The 21175-nt window shown below is 43.7% G+C and overlaps 1 long non-coding RNA gene across 1 annotated transcript; it reads left to right on the top strand.

The window, feature by feature from the left end:
- The first annotated feature begins 473 nt into the window (after positions 1-473).
- LOC119137976 lies at positions 474-2598 on the top strand. Its single transcript, XR_005101060.1, has 2 exons — positions 474-572; positions 2181-2598. It is a non-coding gene; the product is annotated as an uncharacterized LOC119137976 (long non-coding RNA).
- The last annotated feature ends 18577 nt before the right edge of the window (positions 2599-21175 follow it).

The raw sequence follows: 21175 nt of genomic DNA, 5'->3' as shown, positions 1-21175 counted from the left end.
CATTTATCAAACGTGACATTTTGACTTTAATTAGATGGTGTGAGTTTGCAGCTTTCGTTTGTCCGTCCACATGTTACTACTTTATTGTGAACTTTGCTGACTTAAAAAAAAAAAGGCACAGCAGTGGGGCCATAAGCAGGATGCCAATAAAATGTGGCTCAGGTGGAGGGAATGTTGGAGAAACTAGCATATTAGCTTTAGCCACCCTGTATATATGTTACAACTACTCTAACAATACATCCAGAATTTTTTCTTCGGGTTGAGGCGTGCAAAAAAATATATAAGGAGCTGAACGAAAAAGAGACTCCTAGACAAAGTGTCTGACAAAGTGAAGTTCAGGAGGAGGCGGGGCAGCATCAAGTAGGAAACCTCTGGTAAATGTCGAATGCGTGACGTCAGGCTGGAAGGCGACACCTTTAGACCAATGAAAATTTCCATTACACACACACACACAGAGCCGATGTTTGGGTTGCTCCATGTTTGCCGTACAGGTCGAGGTGTACGTGTCCTGCAAAAGGAGGGGCGCAGAAAATACACGGTGACCATGTCTGCGGTGTTAGGTGGCGACATGGGTGTGTATAAGGTGGAGTGTGTGTGTGTGTGTGTGTGTGTGTGTGAGGGTGTGGTATGTCAGAATTTGTGTTTATGGTCTTGGTGGCACGTTGTGGACGCCTGTACATAAATAAGAACATGTCAATGGCCGGTAATGTGATGGTGATGTCATGGTCATTTATACGATTCTCCATTTGTCTGTACCTGTGTGTATATTGGCTACCATGATTAAAAAGCAAGACCATATATGGGCATGGAGGTTGAAATTGCTTTCAACTCACATTTTCTTGTCATTTTTCCAAGGCTTCGGCTACAAATTGAACATGTGGTAAAAGTAAATTGAGGGGAAATAAAAGGAAAGGGTGGACAAGAGACGCATTGCTGGTAAATATGGCCAGTTGAGTTTGTTCAACCCAAAGAGGTTTCTGTTACTTGTTTACTGCTGAATGTCGGCGAGAAATTACGCAATAGAAGGTCATTACCTTTCGACTCTGTCGTGCACTCCGGGCAGCTCATATTTCTCTTTGGGGTTTGCTTGTGTCTGCTCACAGCTAATTATTTGTGTAAACTCAAACATGCTACTGCCGGTGGCTTTTATGGGATATATTAGTTTAAATTAACATGTAGCCCAGCAGGAAAACAGTAAAGTCGCTAGTTTAAAAAAAAAAAAAAAAAAAAGGCTGACTCATATGCATGTTTGTAGTTCCACATTTGAGCAAAACCACAGAGGCATTAGGGGGCACACATTCCTAATTATAAATAGCTCTTTAAAATCAATTTATAGCCACGGTAAGAAAACCATATGGAATGTCCATCATTCATTTTATAGCCTTAGTGTCACAATGATCGGAAATCAAGTCTAGACGACTGCGACATGACTTCTACCTGTAAATGTGTAATTGCAATTACTTTCTACCACAGCTACTCATGTTGTGCACATTCTACGCAATACCTAATCCATTTTAACAGTCCAATAAAAAGCTAAAGCTTCGAATTTTTCAATTGGATATGATCTCGGTTACAATAGTGCCAGAAATCTGTCAGTCACGTCTTAATGTTGAATACCTGAAGGCAAAATGGCCTCTTGCGGGAATCGTGTGTGTACTGCTCCGTTCAAAATGACAAATTGTCCAAAAGAGACAAAAAAAAAAAAATCATTTACATTGGGACTGAATGTACCTACACACACACATCCTGGAATACACTCGATCAGAGGATCATGTTAAGCTGTTATCAAAACACACAGGGGGAAAAAAAAAAAAAAAAAAAAGCGGCGGCAGGCGATCACCAATGAACATTAATTGCGTGTGTCGTTCCTCTTATAAAAGGAGCAGTTCACGGATGCATGTGGTGCTGTTATTAAGCGGCAGGCGACCCTTGTGAAAATGTTATGGTAGCGAGGCTCTGGATTAGGTGTCAGGATGGGGGTCCACAGCTACTGGGAGGGGGGGAGGTGTGTGTGTGTGTGGCTCAACAATACTGATGAATGGACAGAATGAATGCATGTGTAGATTGGATTGATGCCCTCTTTGGATCATCTGATTCTGATCATTCAAATGATTGAAATTTGATCCTCAAATCAACAATAAGTGATTCTATTAAATGTGTACCTGTCTGTGTGCTTTCAGTGGTCTCCCTGTTTCGGAGTCCACATGGTGGAGATGTGCCGTCAAAAACCTCCTCTCTCACCTTCGCCTCTGTGACTGATTTAAACCCCGGAGGAAAAACCTGCATGAAGCAGCCAGACTATCAGACTCCAACAACCCCCCACCCCCAAAACCCTCACCCTTCCTCCCTTGACATGACTCAAAGAGGCCTTCTTCTCCATGCCAGCTGACGGCAGAAGAGGAATAAAGCGAGGAGTTAACCGGCAGTGGAGTAATTAAAGACGTTAACTTAGGAAGAGGAATTTTTGATCACACCGCTTGCCTGACTTTTAGGTCAACATTTCCCGACCCCTCTATTACTTGTTTGCTGACTCAGCATGATGTCGTTCATTTCAGTCGGTCTCTGAGTACAGTAAAAGTCCAGTTTTGTCCACTCTGATGCAAATCGAAACTAATGTAGCCCTTAGGACTAATCATTGGACTCCGTTTGGGCCTGGTCCAGGAACAGAAAGGTCCAGTCATTTTTCCAAACTGTCAAATTGTGCAAAAGCAGAACATGGAAGCTATCATGATGCAATATTGCAATCACGCCAAGATAAAACACAGAATCTGGAAGATGGTTATTTTGATTGTGCACGAAGGTGGCCCGGATCGGCTCCAGTCAAATGGTGGTAATGAAAGATTACAAATTGCTGACGTCAGCATCCCACGCCTATTAGCATAAGCGGCACCAAGCCGCCATTTCCCTGCCTCACATCACATAACGCCTCACATGCAAACAAACATTCAAAGTGTTAAAGACGAGTCCCACCTGCTAATAGCTGAGACAGTTTGGCTACTGTAACCGGAGGGGGTGTGTGGACTTACACACACATACACACATATTGGAACAATCAACACTGTGATGCGGAATTTGAATGTATTTCATTGAAATGAAATGGCAACATTATATGAACCAGGAATTATGAACAGATGTGATGCACCGACGGGGGAAACAGAACTTGGATGGTTCTTAGGTGTTCGCTAGATGGAACGGCTGGCACCCGCTACGTACGCGACACTAAATTGACGCACTTAAGGAAATATAGTGTCGAGCAGGAAATGCAGCTAGACGGGCAGGCATCCATCACTCATTCTGCTCCTCTCTGGCGCTGGCAAATTAGCAGGAATTTCTCGGGGAGGGCTGATTGTTTTCTCTTAAAACGGGCCTTGTTTTGGCTGGGGGAGTCGCCCGCCCGCTCGCATGAATATTGTGCGAACCGAGGTGAAAGGAGGCGTTCATAAGCGGCGGGCTGGGCGGCTGCGGTCTGTGCAGACTGCCAGCCACGCGACCTCTCCCGCTGTTCAGCAGCCATGATTGTGTGTAAAGCTTTTTGAGTCGACTTGTTGATGAAAGGTGGAGAAATAATCCAATGATTTTTATATACTAAATCAGGGGTGTCAAACAAATTTTTTTCGCGGGCCGCATTGTAGTCATAGTTTCTTTCGGAGGGCCATTATGACTGTCGACCTAAATAAATGTATGAGCACCTCATATTATATACAGTATAAGCTACAAAACAAACGGACAAATAACTCGTTTTCAAACCAGACTAGTAAAAACTGCTCAAATATTTAAAAGTGAAGACAATTTGCAATTCTAGTGACGACACACGAATTTGATGCACAATTTGTCTTCGCGGGCCACATAAAATGATGTGGCGGGCCGTATCTGGCCCCCGGGCCTTGAGTTTGACACCTGTGTACTAAATGATGTGTAGAAATTTTACATCCTCTTCCTGGTTCTTCTCGAAATGGGGAATATAATCAAAGTGCACATTTAGCAGCTGGCCTATTTGAACTGGGATCTGGATCTGTTATTTTATTCCAGAGTGGGTCTTATCACCTTGACAGGGCGCGTGGCTGCAGGTGGTTCGGCTAGCAGTCGAAGTGGCAGCTGCAATGTAGGGACCAGCTGTGTGTGTGTGTGTGTGTGTCCAGCTGTGTGCGAGATCTTCTCCGCATTGGACAGCACCACCTGGGCCAACTCAGCTTCAGTCGGTCGCCATACAGTAGCAGTTGACTACAACGTTTGTCAACAATGGCAGCACCAAAACGGAATCAGATCAGAATTTGGAACGATATCATCACGGACGTCGTGGGCTTTCAAGTTACGACAATTTAATACGATCCCTTGCAAGCAGGCATCACCCTCGTGGACGTTAAGGCAGATTTAACATCATCAACAAGCCATGAAAAGGCTTGAACAGCGGCGTCACTGCCAAACGTAAAGGCCGTTCTTCTCTTACCTTAAGTAAACACAACTATTCACATCCCATTTTACCAGTAGCCGGCACCTCGATGGCAAGCGCTCCGGTGTTCGATTCCATCAATAGGGACAGGTTGCCGGTTCCCACTGCCAACAATGTCCACAGAGTGTGCATGTGTTTACTTAGAAAGTCCAAGTATTGATTCCTCCCCCCCCCCCCCCCCCCCCTCCCCCTTCCTTTCTAGACTGGCTCAGGTACAGTAAAGTGCCTGTCTATCATACGCTTGTCCCACTGGAGCTCGGAATGTTGTCTATAGCTTAAAAACAGCAACCCTAGGATAATATAGCCAAGCATGCTGAGCTGCAACGGCGAGGGATGGTGTCTATGTGTCTCTCTCTGCGTGTGTTTAGTTTGTGGGCACCCTCCAAGAAAAATAGAAAGAGACATCCGTTCTTATAATCGTCTGGTTTGGAGAATATGTCACCTACTACGAGGCAAAATATATAATATAACAGTCAACATTGTACCCTGGCCTCGTGTTGATATACGGTTAACCTTCACCGTGTTATGTTATGTAGGATATATGAAGTTACGCTAATATTTACTCCCCCGAAAAAGAGAAATAAAAAGAAAATAGATTATGTTTCTTTCTATGTGTCATTTTGCTAGCACTAACACTGCCTGGTTGCTATTTAAATGAGATGCTAGCACTTCGTTCCGAGATTTGATTCTAGGAATAGTAGCGAATATCAAAATACAGAATGCTAAAAATAAAAATAACAACCCAATGAGCTTTTTCTTGGAATGACTAACTTGAGTTAATCCAGAACATAATAATTTACCAAACAATATATCTTCCCAAGAATCATAAAATATCACCACAAAGCTTTACATTTCCATTTGTAGATCCACTTAAGTCTGATGACTTGTTTGGACATAAATATGGAGCACAATGTATTTCATATCCACACACAGGCTCAGCGCAATTACGGCGGTACAAATTGCTGTTTGGTCTGCCACTGAAGCTTGTAAACTCATCAGGCATATGTTCTGCCTTCCTTGCTTCACATTTTCCTCAATATTCGCACTGAGAACCGTTTGGGAGTCGGTCCAGAGCAATTCAACGCTAACCTTTGTAAAAAGTAACATATTCACAGGAGCTGTGACAACATCAATGTTTTGCCTCATTACGCTTATCCAACCTGTTTTCCAGACAGCATTACGAGATTTGGGTAGATTAGGTCTTAATGCTATTAACTAATAGAACAGAGAAAAAGAATAATCTCTATTTGTCGAGTGTAAAAAAAATGCTTAACAGTAATAAAAGACAAAAAGTGGAAAGAGGAGCAAGTGTGGAAAAAAACAAACTGAAACTACATCTTAAAACTGGTCAAAAATAACTCCGACTAACTAAAAACCAACTATAATTGTATCAAAAGTCTTGTTTTCAATTCATACATGAGCTTTTATGTTAAATTTTAAAATAATCATAAATGTATTTTTATTTCATTTTACTTTGTGACCTACTTTTTACGGTGCTCTAATTAACTAACAGCTCATTAAAACCAACTGAATTGAACAAAAGTTATAAATACTAACTAACTTTTGCAACTACTTACTCGATGTGTGCTATACGTATTTACGCTTTCGTATTTGGCTCTCTAAAAACCCGTCTGTGTTTATTCCAGAAGAAACAGTTGCACTGCTAACCCGCACTTGTCTTAAATAAACTCCAAGTGAGCTGAGAACACTTCAGTCGTGTCCATCGCTGGGCAGTTCCGCATATTAAAGTTGACAAATGCCGTTAAAACGACCCGTCCCAAATAACAAATCTTTCAACGGCCACACACACACACACACGCACGGTCCAACCCTTACCCCGACACACACACACAAATACACAGACAACTTTCAGCAGCTCAGCCGAAACGAGGATATGCCAAGCTCAGCGGAGGATGTCCATTGAGACGCCAGAGGCCTTCTCTGGTTTCTCTCTTGGGGCGGGCTCTGGCTAGCGCGCATGCTAATGCTCGGAATCCCTCGCGTTGCTTCGTGTAATAATCTGCCTCATCTGTGTCTCCGAGCGGCCTTTTCACCACCTATTAGTTCTCCAAGTCACGGTGGTGACAAAAGAAGGCTTTTGACAAAGCACCCAAACAGATTGTCATAACACGGCGCGTTTCAAAACGGACTTGATTGCTTCCTCCGACTTGAAGGAGCGCTGATTAATCGCCACTCGAGAGAAGTGAACGTCAGCAACGCTCTACGAGTTATTTAGTCATTCAAATGGGCGAGAAATGAAAAGTCGGCGGCCGCAAAGAATGGAGTCGAGTTCCGTTAGGTGTACTTAAAACATCTGCGGCTGCAACAAGCTGTCCGTGCAGCTGAGTGAAGCTCAGCCACAATCTGTCCAAGGCCAAAAAGTAAAAGCGGGAGCCAGCAGCGACCACGGCGGTATTTTTTGCTCTTTAAGAAGGTGCGATGTTTTGCGGTCTTCCCAGCCGCTTAGCTCGGCTTTTCTTGCAGGAACTTTTTGTCATCACTGTACACTCAGCACAATAATTCAGGCTTGAATAAATGATTTCAATGGCACTTAAAATGATCAGTGTTGGCTCAGTTTGAGGTAGTAATCAAATTTTCAAGTATTTTCATCTGTTTAACATTTTCAACAGGGTTTTTTTTGTGGTCATTACTAGAAAGTATCGGCAATACAGTCAATTCCAATTTATCACCACAATAAAAAAACATAATTAATATTGATAACTAAGGCGAATGTTTACAGCAGGGATGTCCGATATCACTTATTTTCAGACCAATACCATTACGACGCTAATACCGATACCAAGTACCGATATCATTAGTACTTTTATTTTATTTAAATTTGAAATTTAATTTAGAAATTTTAATTTAAAATCGCCCCTAAAAAAATCAAGATCATTTTGAAGCTATATATAATATCCCAATATTTAAAAAAAAAAAAAATCCTTAAATATAAATGCGGTTACTGTCAATTTGAAATTTCTCCAATTTCTAGTTCCTGATGGTAGACATAAATATAAATCAGAATGCAGCTAAGAATGGGAGGAACGAGACATGACCTAAAAGTGAGACAGCATGGAGACAAAGTGACTGCTGGCATACATGGCACAGGGAACATGCCTGCTTTTGTCAGACCTCCACATGTGTTTCCAATGGTATTAGTTTCTGGTCCGGTCTTGAGTGTCAGCTGCAGCTGAGGTGCATGTGTGTACATAGACACACAGCGCAGGAGATGTAGACAGGTTGTGATAGCAGTGTGATGGCAAGTGGCTCGCTCTGATTAAATGTCTGCGTGTGTGCGGCGTGCACGCAAGTGTGTGCGCGCAGGGCTCGGGTTACTCCGCGGCTGCTGAATGTCTAACGAGGGAAGATGTCAGTCTTGGGCGAGAAGCGGGTGTGACAGCAATGAGATTCAGAGGAAAGTGAAACTTCAGCAGAAAAGATTATGTACACAGTTTGAATAAAAAAAAAAAAAAAAATGCAGCCGAATTTCCTGCTCTGAGCCCCCCTTTGGACTTGCGTCTGTCGTTATGGCAGGAAATTAGACACTTTTCAATGCCGGAGAATTGAAAAAAAGTTTCTCAAACTTGGAATGCGGGCCACATTTGGACCCCATGTCTTCAAGTGGGACGCAACCATTTTTTTTTAGAGAACCCACACATGATGAAGACAAAAATGGCAGAAAAATAGAAAAAGTACAAGAAATAGAATCAGCAAGTGTCCCGACTTGCCGCCACACGTCAAAAACACACACTTCCATGAGCATGTCAATGGAAAAAAAGTTACACTATAGCAACAGAGAGCTAAGTAAAAGTTTATATTTTCAGCGCCCGTCAAAATAAATAAAAGAGCATGGGAGGCTGGACTTAAAGGTTGTTTTAGTACAAGAATATGGACTGGAGGAAGTGAAGGGTGCCGAGGATGATGGAGCACCTGTATATTTGCACAGACTTTCACTCTTGTGATGTCATCGCTCAACGGTAAACATTTATCTGTTTATGATGACCATCCAGAATGGTTAGCATAAGACCACCATCTGTGCTACTTGGCTCTACAAATGATTTGCTGATGATAAATTTAGCTTAAGAAACACTCTATTAGAGTTCAATCTAAATCGTACATTTTGAAGAGGAATCTAAAAATACTTTGATGCTGCACTTGCTGTAAGGGTGCCCTTTGTGTATCCATAATTGGTAATGGTTGCTAAGCAACCAAGCACATAGTAGCCAGGTGCCTTTTCCCCACTAGTTTTCAGCATATCAATTTGAACGTAGCTCCATTCTACACCATTTTCTTTTGTTTACTCTCCACTGGAAGACTTTAAACTCCTAAGCTCCATGTGGGATCTTTCCTATTCCCCAGCAGTCTGGAATGCGGCATTAGTTAACAACAAGCTCATGTTATGGAACATCTCCTTGACCACATTATGTACAAACGGGAAAGCATGATTGGCACTCCTCCCTACAACGATTGCAGCTTTATAAAATGGAAGGAAGAGCATCCGAATGTTATCTCAGATGTGTTCAAAAATGGCAACCAAGATTTCAAAATCAACTCAGTCCAGCAGGAACATCTGCAACAATCATATCTATACCAAGTGCTTTTTTTTGTATCGGACTGTTTTACACATGAGGTATGGCGCTTAGCAAGACAACAGATAATGGTGCGGAACTTGTCGGCGGCACGGGAGGCGAACTCGCTGTTGTCCTCGCCGCTGACAGTTGTTCCAGCACCGGTCTCTGTGGGGGTCCCCAGGCCCACACACAGCTTTAGTACAATCCGAGCATGGAATGAAGAAAGTCAACAGTGATGAAGCTCTCACCTCCCTCCCCCTCCCCTTCCCAGTGTGTCGTCCCACCACAGACAGAAAGAAAAACAATGTTACCGCCGCGATGATCCGTGCGAACAAAACAACTGTTGCTTCGGGTCATGACAGGTAGTCAGCCAAATAAGGGGGAGACGTGCCTGCGTACATTTGTAGCATATCTTTTTTTTTTATCATATGCACAGATGTTAAGTCTTTGAGGATGCCTTTCAGTTTTGAGCTTTTGAGAATTGTAGTGCCATCCTCTTTCTAGAGCTCTCAATTGGTTGCTGCCATGGAGGCCTCCCGGTCTGGGATCTTCATCTCCACCTACCCCCCATGGGAGGATCTCACGTTCCAACTCATTGAGAAGCTTTCACAGAAAACCTGAGAAAGAGTTATTCCGTAATTTATTCCCCATCAATCTTGTTTTTGAAAAAAGAAAAAGTCCAAATAAAAACAGGAAGTGACCTGACTCGGTATCACCAATTCAGTAAGCACGACTTTCTTGACTATTGTGCCGTCTTTTCTACATATGACGTTATCCCAAGTTTCTGGCTCTTCCCTCATCTGTTTTCGATGGGGTTTGTTTGAGGAACACTAGCTGGACCTCTTTGAGTAGCAGAGTGGTCTGTAAACACTTAGGATGGATTAGGTCTGGCGGGGCAGAGGGGTGAAGGCAGGTGAGGGAGGGAGGGAGGGAGGGAGGGAGGGAGGGAGGGAGGGAGGGAGGGAGGGAGGGAGGGAGGGAGAAGAGCGCGAAGGAGCAGGAGTTGTTGCAAATTTTACTTGCTTGCTTTACATGCCAGTATACGTACAACCATCAACAAATTAGCGAAACAAGTCACACTCGGGTGTTCCTCAGACCAGCACCTCGTCCATCATCTGCTCGATGCTAAAGCTATGCATATAAAAGTCTTGGTTTCCAGCGTAGTGCCAGAGTAAACCGGGCGCTATTTGGCTTAAGAGACATTTCCCACTCGAAGAGTAACAGTCTCAGGTCTCTGTTTGTGATGGAACGCAACGCCTATGCCCAAGTGCCGGCCGGTCATTTCTTAAGGTCTCTTTGTGGCTCGGAGGAACACTTTAAAAGCCGCAAGTTATCATTGGAGCAAGGGAAGCTTGTGGAGGTCCATCGCCATCAAGCTTCACTCTATTATCCTCTCCTCAACTAACCCACCTTGCACAAACGCCGTGGCTTGCACTTTCCATCTGTCCGTCCACTGCCAATTTGCACACCTTCCCGCTCAACAGTGCGTCCCTCTCCGTGTGCCAGCCGTCTGTCTTGCTTTCCTTCCTTCCCTCGGTGCCATCAGTCTTTTCGGACTCCCCTGACAGGATGAATGGTGGCGCTTCTCGCCAGGTACAGCATGTACTGCTTTCAAAAATATTGCTAATTATTTAAACGCTGCTGTGTGGCCTTAAACAGTCACCCACAGATGGCTGTTGAAAATTATGCTAATAAAAATGCTAGTATAAAACATGATGCTAATAAGAGAGTGATGAATACAGCTACTAATTTCCTCCACATAAAATATCAAATCCTGGGAGTTCATCTGATTAAAACATTTGTATAATTTAAAGCAAATCTAATTTTCCGTGTACATTTAGTAAAAAAGAAAAAAGTGCGCACAATCTGCTTTGGCATAGTTCTGAATTTCAGAGCAAGAGGTTAGAAATTTCCTCGAGCGCTCGACGGAGCCTAGCAAATTTCCACAACTCTCCCTCAGCTTGGTTCCATCAGCACGAGTACTCGAGCCCGTCTTTGCTCCGGGTCAGCTCCGCTGGGAGCCCGCGGGGGGGAGCGGGAGCGAGAACGGCGGTCGGCCATCAGCCGCAGAGTGCGCCGCGCCTGTTAGCGGGCAGCCCAAGCCACTGTGGATGAACCCCGGTCACATATGAAACCCAAGGTGCGTAGCGGATCGTGCACAAGATTGACTGTTTTGTAAATCAAAATGTAGATTTTGGCTGAGACCTTTGAATGATTTTTATTGTTATTATTTTTTTAACCCCCCCCTTGCTCCACCTCCAATGGTTGAGGTTCTAAATGCACTGATGCAATAAAAAGACTTTCTATATTCAGTATAAAAGTTATATCAAATACCATTAACTCTTCTTGCTGGTTAGGTTACATACACTGTAGAGGGACTCGGGCCTCTCGCCTCTCATCCACGTGCCCTCCTGCCTAAACACACGTTTGTCTTTTTCTCCACTCACCCGTCCCAACTTCCATCTATCATCGCCCGCCTTCTGACAGATGACATGTCTGCAGCTCCCTCACCTGTCAATCTTTGCTCCTCGGTTCAGTCAGAGGACTCGAGAATATGCTGACGTGGGATTGCTCCGTTTTGGTGCCAATGTTCAAATATAGACAGCGCGGTGTGCTAGTGGTTAGCGTGTCTGCCTGACAGTTTTGAGGTTTTAATATCGCCTCTGGGTTTCCTTGTCTGTTTACATTAAAAATGTGTATTAAAAAAATCTTTAAATATAAAACATTTTGCAACATGATTCAGTTTGCAAGCAAACAAATATTTTTTAAAATTTTTGCAAGGTTTGTATCTCACTTAATTGAAAAATCTAGAAAAAATCTATTTAAAAATGAAGTAAATTAAGAAATGGATACATGTTGTCCTCTTACCATGTATGATATACAAAGTATTTTTCCTGAAGTGCATATCTAGTATCATTACTTTTGAATTTATGTCAGCGTTTCAAGTTGTAGAATTAATCGTAACCATTCTTTTTGGCGCCCCCTTGAGGCCTCAACACTGATGGAATTGGCGTGTGTACATTAAACAAAAAAACAAAAAGGGAGTGTTTGCATGCAGGTTTGTCTGACTGCATGCCACATGCTGTTTTCCACTGGGTGTCCTATCTTCACAGCAGGATGATCTGCTCGCTCAACTTCCTCTCCATCAATCATTGGGCCCATTTGTTTGCACAGAGCTGCGCTGACAGCCGGAGGCTCTTATTGCAGCACTGAGGCTCACGGCGGCGGCGGCGGCAGTGGCGGCATGTGTGATGAGGAATGAAGGGGAAAGCTATCGAAGGAATACTTATGTTTTTTTAGTGTCGCTCCGTGGCTCCCCCTACAGTTGTGGCATGCAACTTACTCACAGGCGGTGTTGACTTAAAGTATGAGAACGTAAAAAATTGCAATGTACAAAAAAAAAAGAGAAACATAACATGGGATAGGACAAGTTATGGCAGATTTTTCAAATAAAATTCTATTGAATGCCAAAAAAAAAAAAAAAATGTCTTATGGTATGCCTACATCACCTTTCTTCACAAAGTGACAGACAACGCATTTTCCCAGAAACCCATTTTTGCAAGACCACCCAGTTGGCCCCGGCTGGGCAACCAGACGCAATGCTTTCCTTGTGGAGCTACAAACCATCACGCCAACTCATTTCTAAGTCCACTCTTGTACAGTTAAAAAAAAAAAAGGGGCATTTGCATGGTCATTAAAAAAAAAAAAAAAAAAGGTAAAAATGAGATCATTATTTCTGCTCGGACTTGTATTTGACTGCCGAGGGAAAACCTGTCATGTGACTCATGTGACCGGTCAGACAATTGTGGTGGTCGGTGCTGTCAAATAGTCTTTGCTCACTAAGCAAGTTTATGATTATGAGTTTTGTGCTCGGGGAGTCCTCCAGTGGAATGTCTTCTAACGCACATATGGTTACAGTCAGGGTAATACGGGAACGGTGATGATTTAGTTGCTTCACGTGGGAGTGGACGAACATCCTAACATATTAGCGGCTCGGAAAATGGAGCGGGGGAAACGACTATTACCCTTCCTTTGAGATTGATATAATGTTTCAAGAGAGAACCCCCGACCACTAAAGTTGTAGATAATGCGGTTTCGTCTCGCTGCCACTTAAGTGCAAAATCACTTAACATAGATTGAGCGTGTTGGTGGGTGGCTTTCATTGTGCAGAGGAAAGGCAGGCGTCTTTTGGTCACAGTTTGTTTGATTACGTCTTTGTCCGTCAACGGGGGGCTTTTAAGTGCTGGAGCAAAAAAACCGCGATCCCTTCGTGACATAATGTAAGGACAGGTAATGCATGAGGCTGTGCCCGTTTTTAAATAGACTGAAATGGGAAGACAACCAAAGACAACATAGCCAGGACGTTATTTTTTTTTATATTGTGGTGGTGAACATAAAATGGCCACAAGAGGGCGGCCAATATTGGTATGAGTACCGATATCGATACCTGGTATCGGGGTACTCGCTCATCCTTTATTGCACAGTGAGAAACCGACATGAAAAGGCCTTAATCCTACTTTGGCTGATGTAATCACCTCCATAAAACGGGTAGGTGGGGAAGCCTGGCTGTTAGATTTACGGACAGAAAACAAGCCCAGTGTGACACCAAGCTGAAGCTTGAATCCTTAATCACCATATTGGGAGTTATAAATTCCCGTTTTTTTTTTTTTAATAGCCTGTCAGCAGCAGCGCATGCCCATATCCCTTCTCCACATACTAGATTTTGCATGATCTTGATATGATCATACATCTGGGTCCTTTCTATCTCCATCTGATTGTATCTCTTTGCATTGTTAATGTACGTGTGGCCCCGCAGCGGCCAATGGCCCGTTACGAGTTCCCTCAGCAGCCGTGAAGAGGGAAATGACCTTTAATATGGCTCGCCTTCTCCCTCAGTCCATATTAATGTTAATCTATCAGACTTGGAGGCTCCCTCACCATACAACGCCTCCAATGTTCCCGGGGCCTTGGGGTGCAATCAGTGGCGTCAAACTAAGCACTGCTCCCTCCAAGGGTTGGGAAGAAGAAAAAAAAAAGCATATGCTACTGCATGATCTCTTGCTGTGTTTCACCAAATACAAGTTGATCTTAACCCGACCCCCGAAAAAAAAAAAAAAAAATCTTCAAAGATGCAGAGGTAGATATTTGAGTATACCACTATTTGATTTATAGATGTACTGTAAAAAAAAAAAAAACGCTTTCAATATTAGAAGAAAAAAAATGGAATTTTAGTACGGCTTTTCCGCTAAAACGAAAATAACAAATTAAGCTAGCAAGAAACGTATTTTATTTACGTTAGTTTGGCCCCCTTTTGTAGTCATCCAAGAATCTGCCTAATGCTTGTCACCAGCGTAAATACATAAACAAACACAAGTTGCTTATTGATGAAGACTTAACAAAAAACAGCCTGTTTCCATTCTGGTCTCCAGCGACTGCTGTGATTTGATTTGCGTAATCTGCCCAAGAAATGTGCTTTATCATTCTTCTCCATCTAGACCTCACCTGATTTTCAGTGAGTTCTCGTCCCAACAATCGCTCAAGTCGATAATGGGGTTAGATAATACAGGTGAAGGTTAATGCTGGGGCTATTGAACGAGGAAAGCATTTGAATTATATGCAGCTATATTAGGATGGACTACAAGTGAATTACAATCAGCATATGGGGTCATGAGACAGCTCGAGATGGAGTAATGTGGAGGAAAGCTGGTCAAAGAGATGAAGAGAATGGTGAGGGTCATTTGTGTAATCTCACTGCAGATCTGGCCACTTATTCCATGAGTTTGTGCTAAGTGCAAGCCGGGAGTCCAACTTTTAAGGGAGGCTTGTGGAAACAAACTACTAATGTGTTTTTTATTTGTGGCCGGGAGATCTTATCGAGATGCGTGGCGTAAACTGTTTGGACTATTTTCCCTTTACCTGCAATTTTGTATTTTTCTTACCGTGTCATAGTTTTTTAGTATAGACCTCATTTGGAATTCACATTGGTTTTCCGTGCTCATAAATTAGTTTCTATATTTCCATGTCTTGTATTCTGTCTCCGACTCGGTTTTGGCTGGAATGAGACTATAACAACATATGAGCGGTCACACTGGCAAGCGAGATGGTGGCATGATGGCCAAATTGGCTGTTGTCAAAAACGCTGCATGTTGGCAGTAGAGCAGTTTAGCCATTAAAATTAGCTTTAATTAGCTTATGCTGAAAAAAAAAAAAGAACATGGTTGACATTAAGTAGTCTTGTTTGTTTGCTGCTCAGGTAGGTCCGGGTTACTAAGCACCAACTCGGATATAGTGGAGTAGAAAATTCATGTCCAGAGGTGAGGATAACTTAGACGTGGACATTCAATTTATTGAATGGGACTTTTATCGGAAATGTACTGTAAATTGATAAAAATGATATTTATGTACGTAGATGTTGCAAGGTACAATTTGTGAACGAGATGTCAAGAGTGGAAACTGCTCCGAAATCCGAACAAGTCGGGTTCCTCTGTCGAAACAAGATCCAGATGGGTGTGTCCATCAAAACATTTCTCTAATTGACTGCTGTATCAGAGAACATGAAATGTGTGTCTTATTCTAGTAATGGACTCTGGAACAAGCTAAAGTCTCTCATCCAGTGGATGTAAATTGACATGACTAAGCCTGACTCATATCCTTACTTTTGGCCTTTTCAGACTCCGCACACCTCACCCTGGAGCCTGGCTATATAAAATAGATATTTTTTTGTTTCTTCAATCTTTGCTCTGAGTAATTCCCTTTCTCATTTCCATTGTTATGATTCCATCTCATACACGTTGGGCCAGGTGGTTCGATACATTAACGCTCTCATCTGCCAACACGCCGCACCTCCCGGCTGCTGTGTTGTTGTCTGGTTGTCATGGAGACCAGCATGGAAGGTCCGGCTTCACCCCCCGTCCGCCGTAGCGGGGGCCCTAATCACCGTGCGCCTGCGACGGCCAGGAGCCGGCGGTTTGTTATGGCGTGTCGCCACCCTCGGCGAACCACATGGCCTCGTGTTTGTTTGAACAAGGCCCCCCGATGCCCGAGTGTTCTCTCGCTGTGGTGGAGAAAAATAGAACGTAAAAGGCTGTCAAAGCTCAGCTGTCACCAAGCGAGAAACTGCTCGAAAAGAGGCGCTACGGGAAAACGGGGAAGGAAAAGCTGCGTTCAAATTGGAGGTTAGGGAAGACGTTAGAACTACTGAGGAAAAGGGAGTGGAGATGCCGAGATGGGAGGAAATGAGGATGGACAGCAGTAGACGGCCGAGAGGAGGAGTAGCGCAAATGTGTGTCAGGAGGACAAGTGAAGTCTGTCGCTGCTGAAGCACAGAGGACCACTCCTCTGTTTCCATGACTAATTGAAATCTTCCACTGGACTGATGAAGCCTCGCTGCTTTCCGACCACCCATCTCCGTCTGTCTTCTAGTCTTACGTCTCTGATCATTTGTCCTCGTATATTTATTGAGTCAGGGGACTGACACACCATCACCCAACTGCTACATTTTCACTGACTTACACTCCGCAATAAGAAGATACCCGAATGAAAGGAGCACTGGCGGAGCTAGAAGGGGGAGCACAGGGGCACTGCCCCCCCCCCCCCCCCTGAAATATACTTGGACCCACCAGGTGCCCGACCAGATAATTGACTATTTTCATCCGGTTTGCGGACCCCCAAGGAAGTCGAAAGGAGTGGACGATTCAAATACAGGTTTTACATTCGACCCTCAAGGCTGATTAGAGGACCTCGGCACAAGAACAAAAGTGTTTGGGATGCTGATTAATGAGTTCCTCCCTTAACCAGGACCTTAGTTCCCAAACAGTCATTAGTCACATTGCCATTGCAGATTAGACTGTTAGCATTGGACCTTACCACACACATACCATATGGATTTTGAGAAGAAATTACTTAACTAGCAAAGACAACATTTAATGATTGATATTATTATAAAATCCGTTTGGCATACAGAACAAGAGAAAACAGCTCAGCATGTGCTTTGAGTAACTTCCATCAGGTTATTCCTAAAGTTGATGCCAAACTAGCACTAATCATGAAAATTCTACCATCATAACACCCAATTTACATTTCAACACATTTTTGCAACAAGAACCCCAAAGAGTCATTTTTCAAGAATATAAAGGTGATTATCGAGAATCCAGGTAAAACAATAACAACTCACTGACATCAGTCAAAACGTATTCTCCAAGGACATGCTTCTATCTAAATTTTCCAAAAATGAAACAAATATACATACAGTACACTTTACACACTATTCTTTGACTTGTTGAAATTAGCCTGATTGAAAGGCTCTAGCAGGTAAGCAAATGGACAACCCATTTACTGCCGGGCGGGCTTGGGTCGAACTTGGGTATCAAACCAGTAAGTCTTAACGCTAATCAGTGCATCTTTCCATCTAGAATTAGCCATGAACTTTAACAAGATGTGAGTGAGGGGCCACACATGTGCGACAGTGTTTCAACCCCGCAGCACCTTGCATGCAGCAAAAGCAGAGGCCCATTACCGGGTCAGGAGCCTGCCTATACTGACACCGATGGGTCTATGTAACCCACACCCCTCGCTCCACTGAGGTTACAGTTTGATGGTCAAACTACTCGCTTGACTGACAAAGCCACACATTAATATCTCCAGCTTCGCCCAAACATGTCAGGCGTACAATGAGCCATATCCACCCAGAAAATGAATGCTTTCTGTAAATAAATGTTGGATACCATAAGCAGATTCGATTTCATCTAGCAAGAACTTGCTTTGACGTTGAAACCTAAACATGGAAGATTTGAGAGAAGCTACAAGCGCATGAAACATGATTAGCAAACTTGAGTGTTTCCCGCCTGTTGGAATTTATCAATGTAATACTGTGAGATGTGAAGTCGTGACCATGTTAGCCACTCTTCAACAGTTTTATGCCCTCTCCTGCTCAAGTCAGTGGTCGGGCATAGACATGACAGAAGATCCATCACTGTGGTTTCCAATTTTTTTTTCTAATAACCTCAGTCACATACTTAACACACAAGAAACCAAGACCACACAGAGATTGATGTCACGCGTGTCAGCTTAGGTGTTGACATCAGGTAACCTTACATACATCCCACCCACGATTGCACGACCCCCCCCATCTGAATTATGATTAGTCAGCAACTTATACGTGTGTGTGGAGATAGCCGGAAGTCTGCTATAGTGTGTGGCAGAGCGTGAGTTGTCATGATGTGGTTTGCACAACTCACTGCTCACATACTAAACTGAATCTACCACTATATAAATCTTTGGAGAAGACACAAATAAAAATGGCGTGGGAGATGAGGTGAGCTTAGACGTGGTGGATCATATTCTTGAATGATGTCGCAAGAAGCAGGTGGAAGATTTTTTGAATCTACCTGAGCGAGGCGGACTCCGGGTTTGCGAGCGACTGTTGCTGCGGCCACATGTTGTTTTATTTTCCTTAGCTGCACGCTGGAAAGAGTTTGAGCGTCTACCTGCCTCGCCTCGCGTGTAATGAGATGAAATTAGCCTCAGAGCTGGCTAGCCACTCCACGTTAGTGACCTGGCACGAAGCTGGAGAGACGCTCGGCCATTGCTCGCGTCACACTCATCACTGTCGCTGTGTTTTTAGTCATAATAAAAGCCAAAATGAAAACCATAATGCAGCTTTCTGCCATATACATATTCCTGGCTGGACGTCACCGAAGGGCAAGCCACGTTAGGGCGGAGATGCTGGCGAGGAAAGCAGACGCCGTTTCAGCCTCCTCCCGTATTATTTCGGGGGGTCATTAATTCCCATTAACCATACAGAGTGGAAGAGGTCGGATAGGTGCGAGCGTTCACCATGGCGACGACCCACACCAATTTACGTCTCCGCTGCGGTGACATTTACTGGTAAACAGTCCCAAGATTAGTTGCAGTTTGTTTGCTTTCAGGTGACTAATGCCGTCACTTTGGAAGCAGGCCGCTGGGTTACTTGCGATGTGTCACCTGTTCCACACAAGGAGAGCGCAGGGGAAAATGGAAGTGAGAGAGGATGTAGGGAAGAGTGACACCTGCGGCCGTATAGCGAAGGAGAGAAAAGGAATAGCGAGGGCGGACAGTGAGATCCCAGTTCTCCGCTCCAGATTCGAGGACAGCGACTCTCCGGCTCCACGGTTGACTACCGTACGGTGACTACCATGTTCCACTCCGCTGCCCAGTCGCCACCGCCGCTTAAGCTGCACTGACAGCACGTACAGGAAACGCAGTCACAGCCAAGACAAGCAACCGGGAGAGCGATGACAACCACAATGACAACTTCAAATGTAGCTTTTAGCTTCTGCAAAGTGAGATTGCAATTTATTAGCACGGATCGTTTTGGGGATTATGGAGGAAGTTACATAATCGACTCATAATCGTTATTATTTGAATGTATTTACTCCGCCGCTTTGCTACTGATGCTATTTTTTGATGATTATATCACTTGTGAGGAACAGAGCCAACGTTGAGCATTACTCACCGTTTGAAAACATGACAGCCGGGTTGAATAATAGCGAAAAAAAATGACACGTGCTCCGCCATTACAAATGACTATCAATTAATGCTCGCCGGGAGTCGTAATAGCAGCCGTGATTTACCACTTCCACAAATGCACTGGGAAATTAAGTAGCTCTCAAAGTGGAGCTCCGACTGAATTTAAGGTTCAAGTGTGTTTGGAGCAAAATGATGGTGGTTGGCTCCCAGAAACACACATTGTGAGTCATCCGCTTCCCCGAGGGGCCGCGCCATTTCTCTTGGCCGACCACCAGGGAAGCTGAGCTAGTTTACGGCGAGAGACCCTAACAACACTCCCGTGAACCTGAAAAACAGCCGGCCGGCTCTCTGTTTCCTCTGCTCAAGACGTGAGCGTGTGAGCTCGGGCCCCTCCAACGCCCCATTTAGGTGACTGATAGCCGGGCAGATTTTCTTAAAACAGCCACCAATTATCAGACGGGGTTACGCCCCCTCCCTTTGAATAATTACAACAAGCGTCTGTATGTTTGACATGGTGTGTTCCACTTTTACTCAGGCTTAATTACTTGTAAAAATGGCAGGATGATGAAGAATGATTGTGATCCTTCATTCTGACTTGATTCATTAGAAGTAATAAAGGGGGGGAGGAGGGGTCAAATTGAAGAAAAGGGTTGACGGAACCATTTGACATGAGGAAAATGTGGCTTTTGGCCTCTGGCGGCTCCGTGTAAACCAAAACAGCAGATGCTACGGTGGATTGGAAGGAAAGTTTGGTTCAGCGTCAACCCACAATCATACAAAGCATTAACGGGTTTTGGTTTTCTTGCAACAGCTGTGGGGGGGGGGGGGGGGGTACATTCCGCTTTCAAGCAAAACTATGAAGTGGCTGTAAAGCTTTTATATTTCCATAAGTGGAATACACAAAAGGCAATTTGATCAGAAAGCAAAATGACACTTGACCCGATTTGCTTATGTGGTCGAACCAAATCTATTTCTGTACAGAAAAACGGATTTATTGCATAACATGCAGCTTTGAGGTTTTTAAATATAGGAGAACAAACTCACTATATTATTGTTATAAAATCTCAATTCTGCCCAAGGCCGTGCTGATTATTTACACTGGATAGCCTCCCGAACAAGCACCTGGAGGCACTTGAACTCATCTCCACAAGAGGGGGCAAAACCCCCCAAGTGGGAGTCACATCATGACAAGGATGGAAATGCCTTTTAGTTTATTCCTTTCCGATGAAAAAAATGATCTATTCTCATATGCCCACAGGCATGAACATGATTACATACAGTTGGATGTATTTATCTCTCTGCCTTGTCTTCTCGCGCAATGATTGGTGTGTGTGTTTCATGTAATTCTTTTTAATTACGCTCATTTCACTGTCAGGATCCTAATGATGCCAATGAATTACTCGGGCCACCTAGTTAAAGAAGCTGTCATGCAAACTATGTCTTTATTAATGATGTATACAGTATTGGTTAGAGCGGTGAGAATTTTGTATATTGTTCAAAATAAATGTTTTATAAACATCCGGGCGCTGTGTTGCACGAAGTTGCCGTGTCTGTCGACTAGGAATTAATTGTGCATTAATTGTGTGAGGTTTGGGGTTTTTAATAATCGAGGTAGGTCTGCTATTTCCTTATAGTTAAAAAAAAATAC

Source organism: Syngnathus acus, chromosome 19, assembly GCF_901709675.1.
Source record: "Syngnathus acus chromosome 19, fSynAcu1.2, whole genome shotgun sequence".
Taxonomy (NCBI): Eukaryota; Metazoa; Chordata; class Actinopteri; order Syngnathiformes; family Syngnathidae; genus Syngnathus; species Syngnathus acus.
This window is presented reverse-complemented; position numbering and strand designations above follow the sequence as displayed.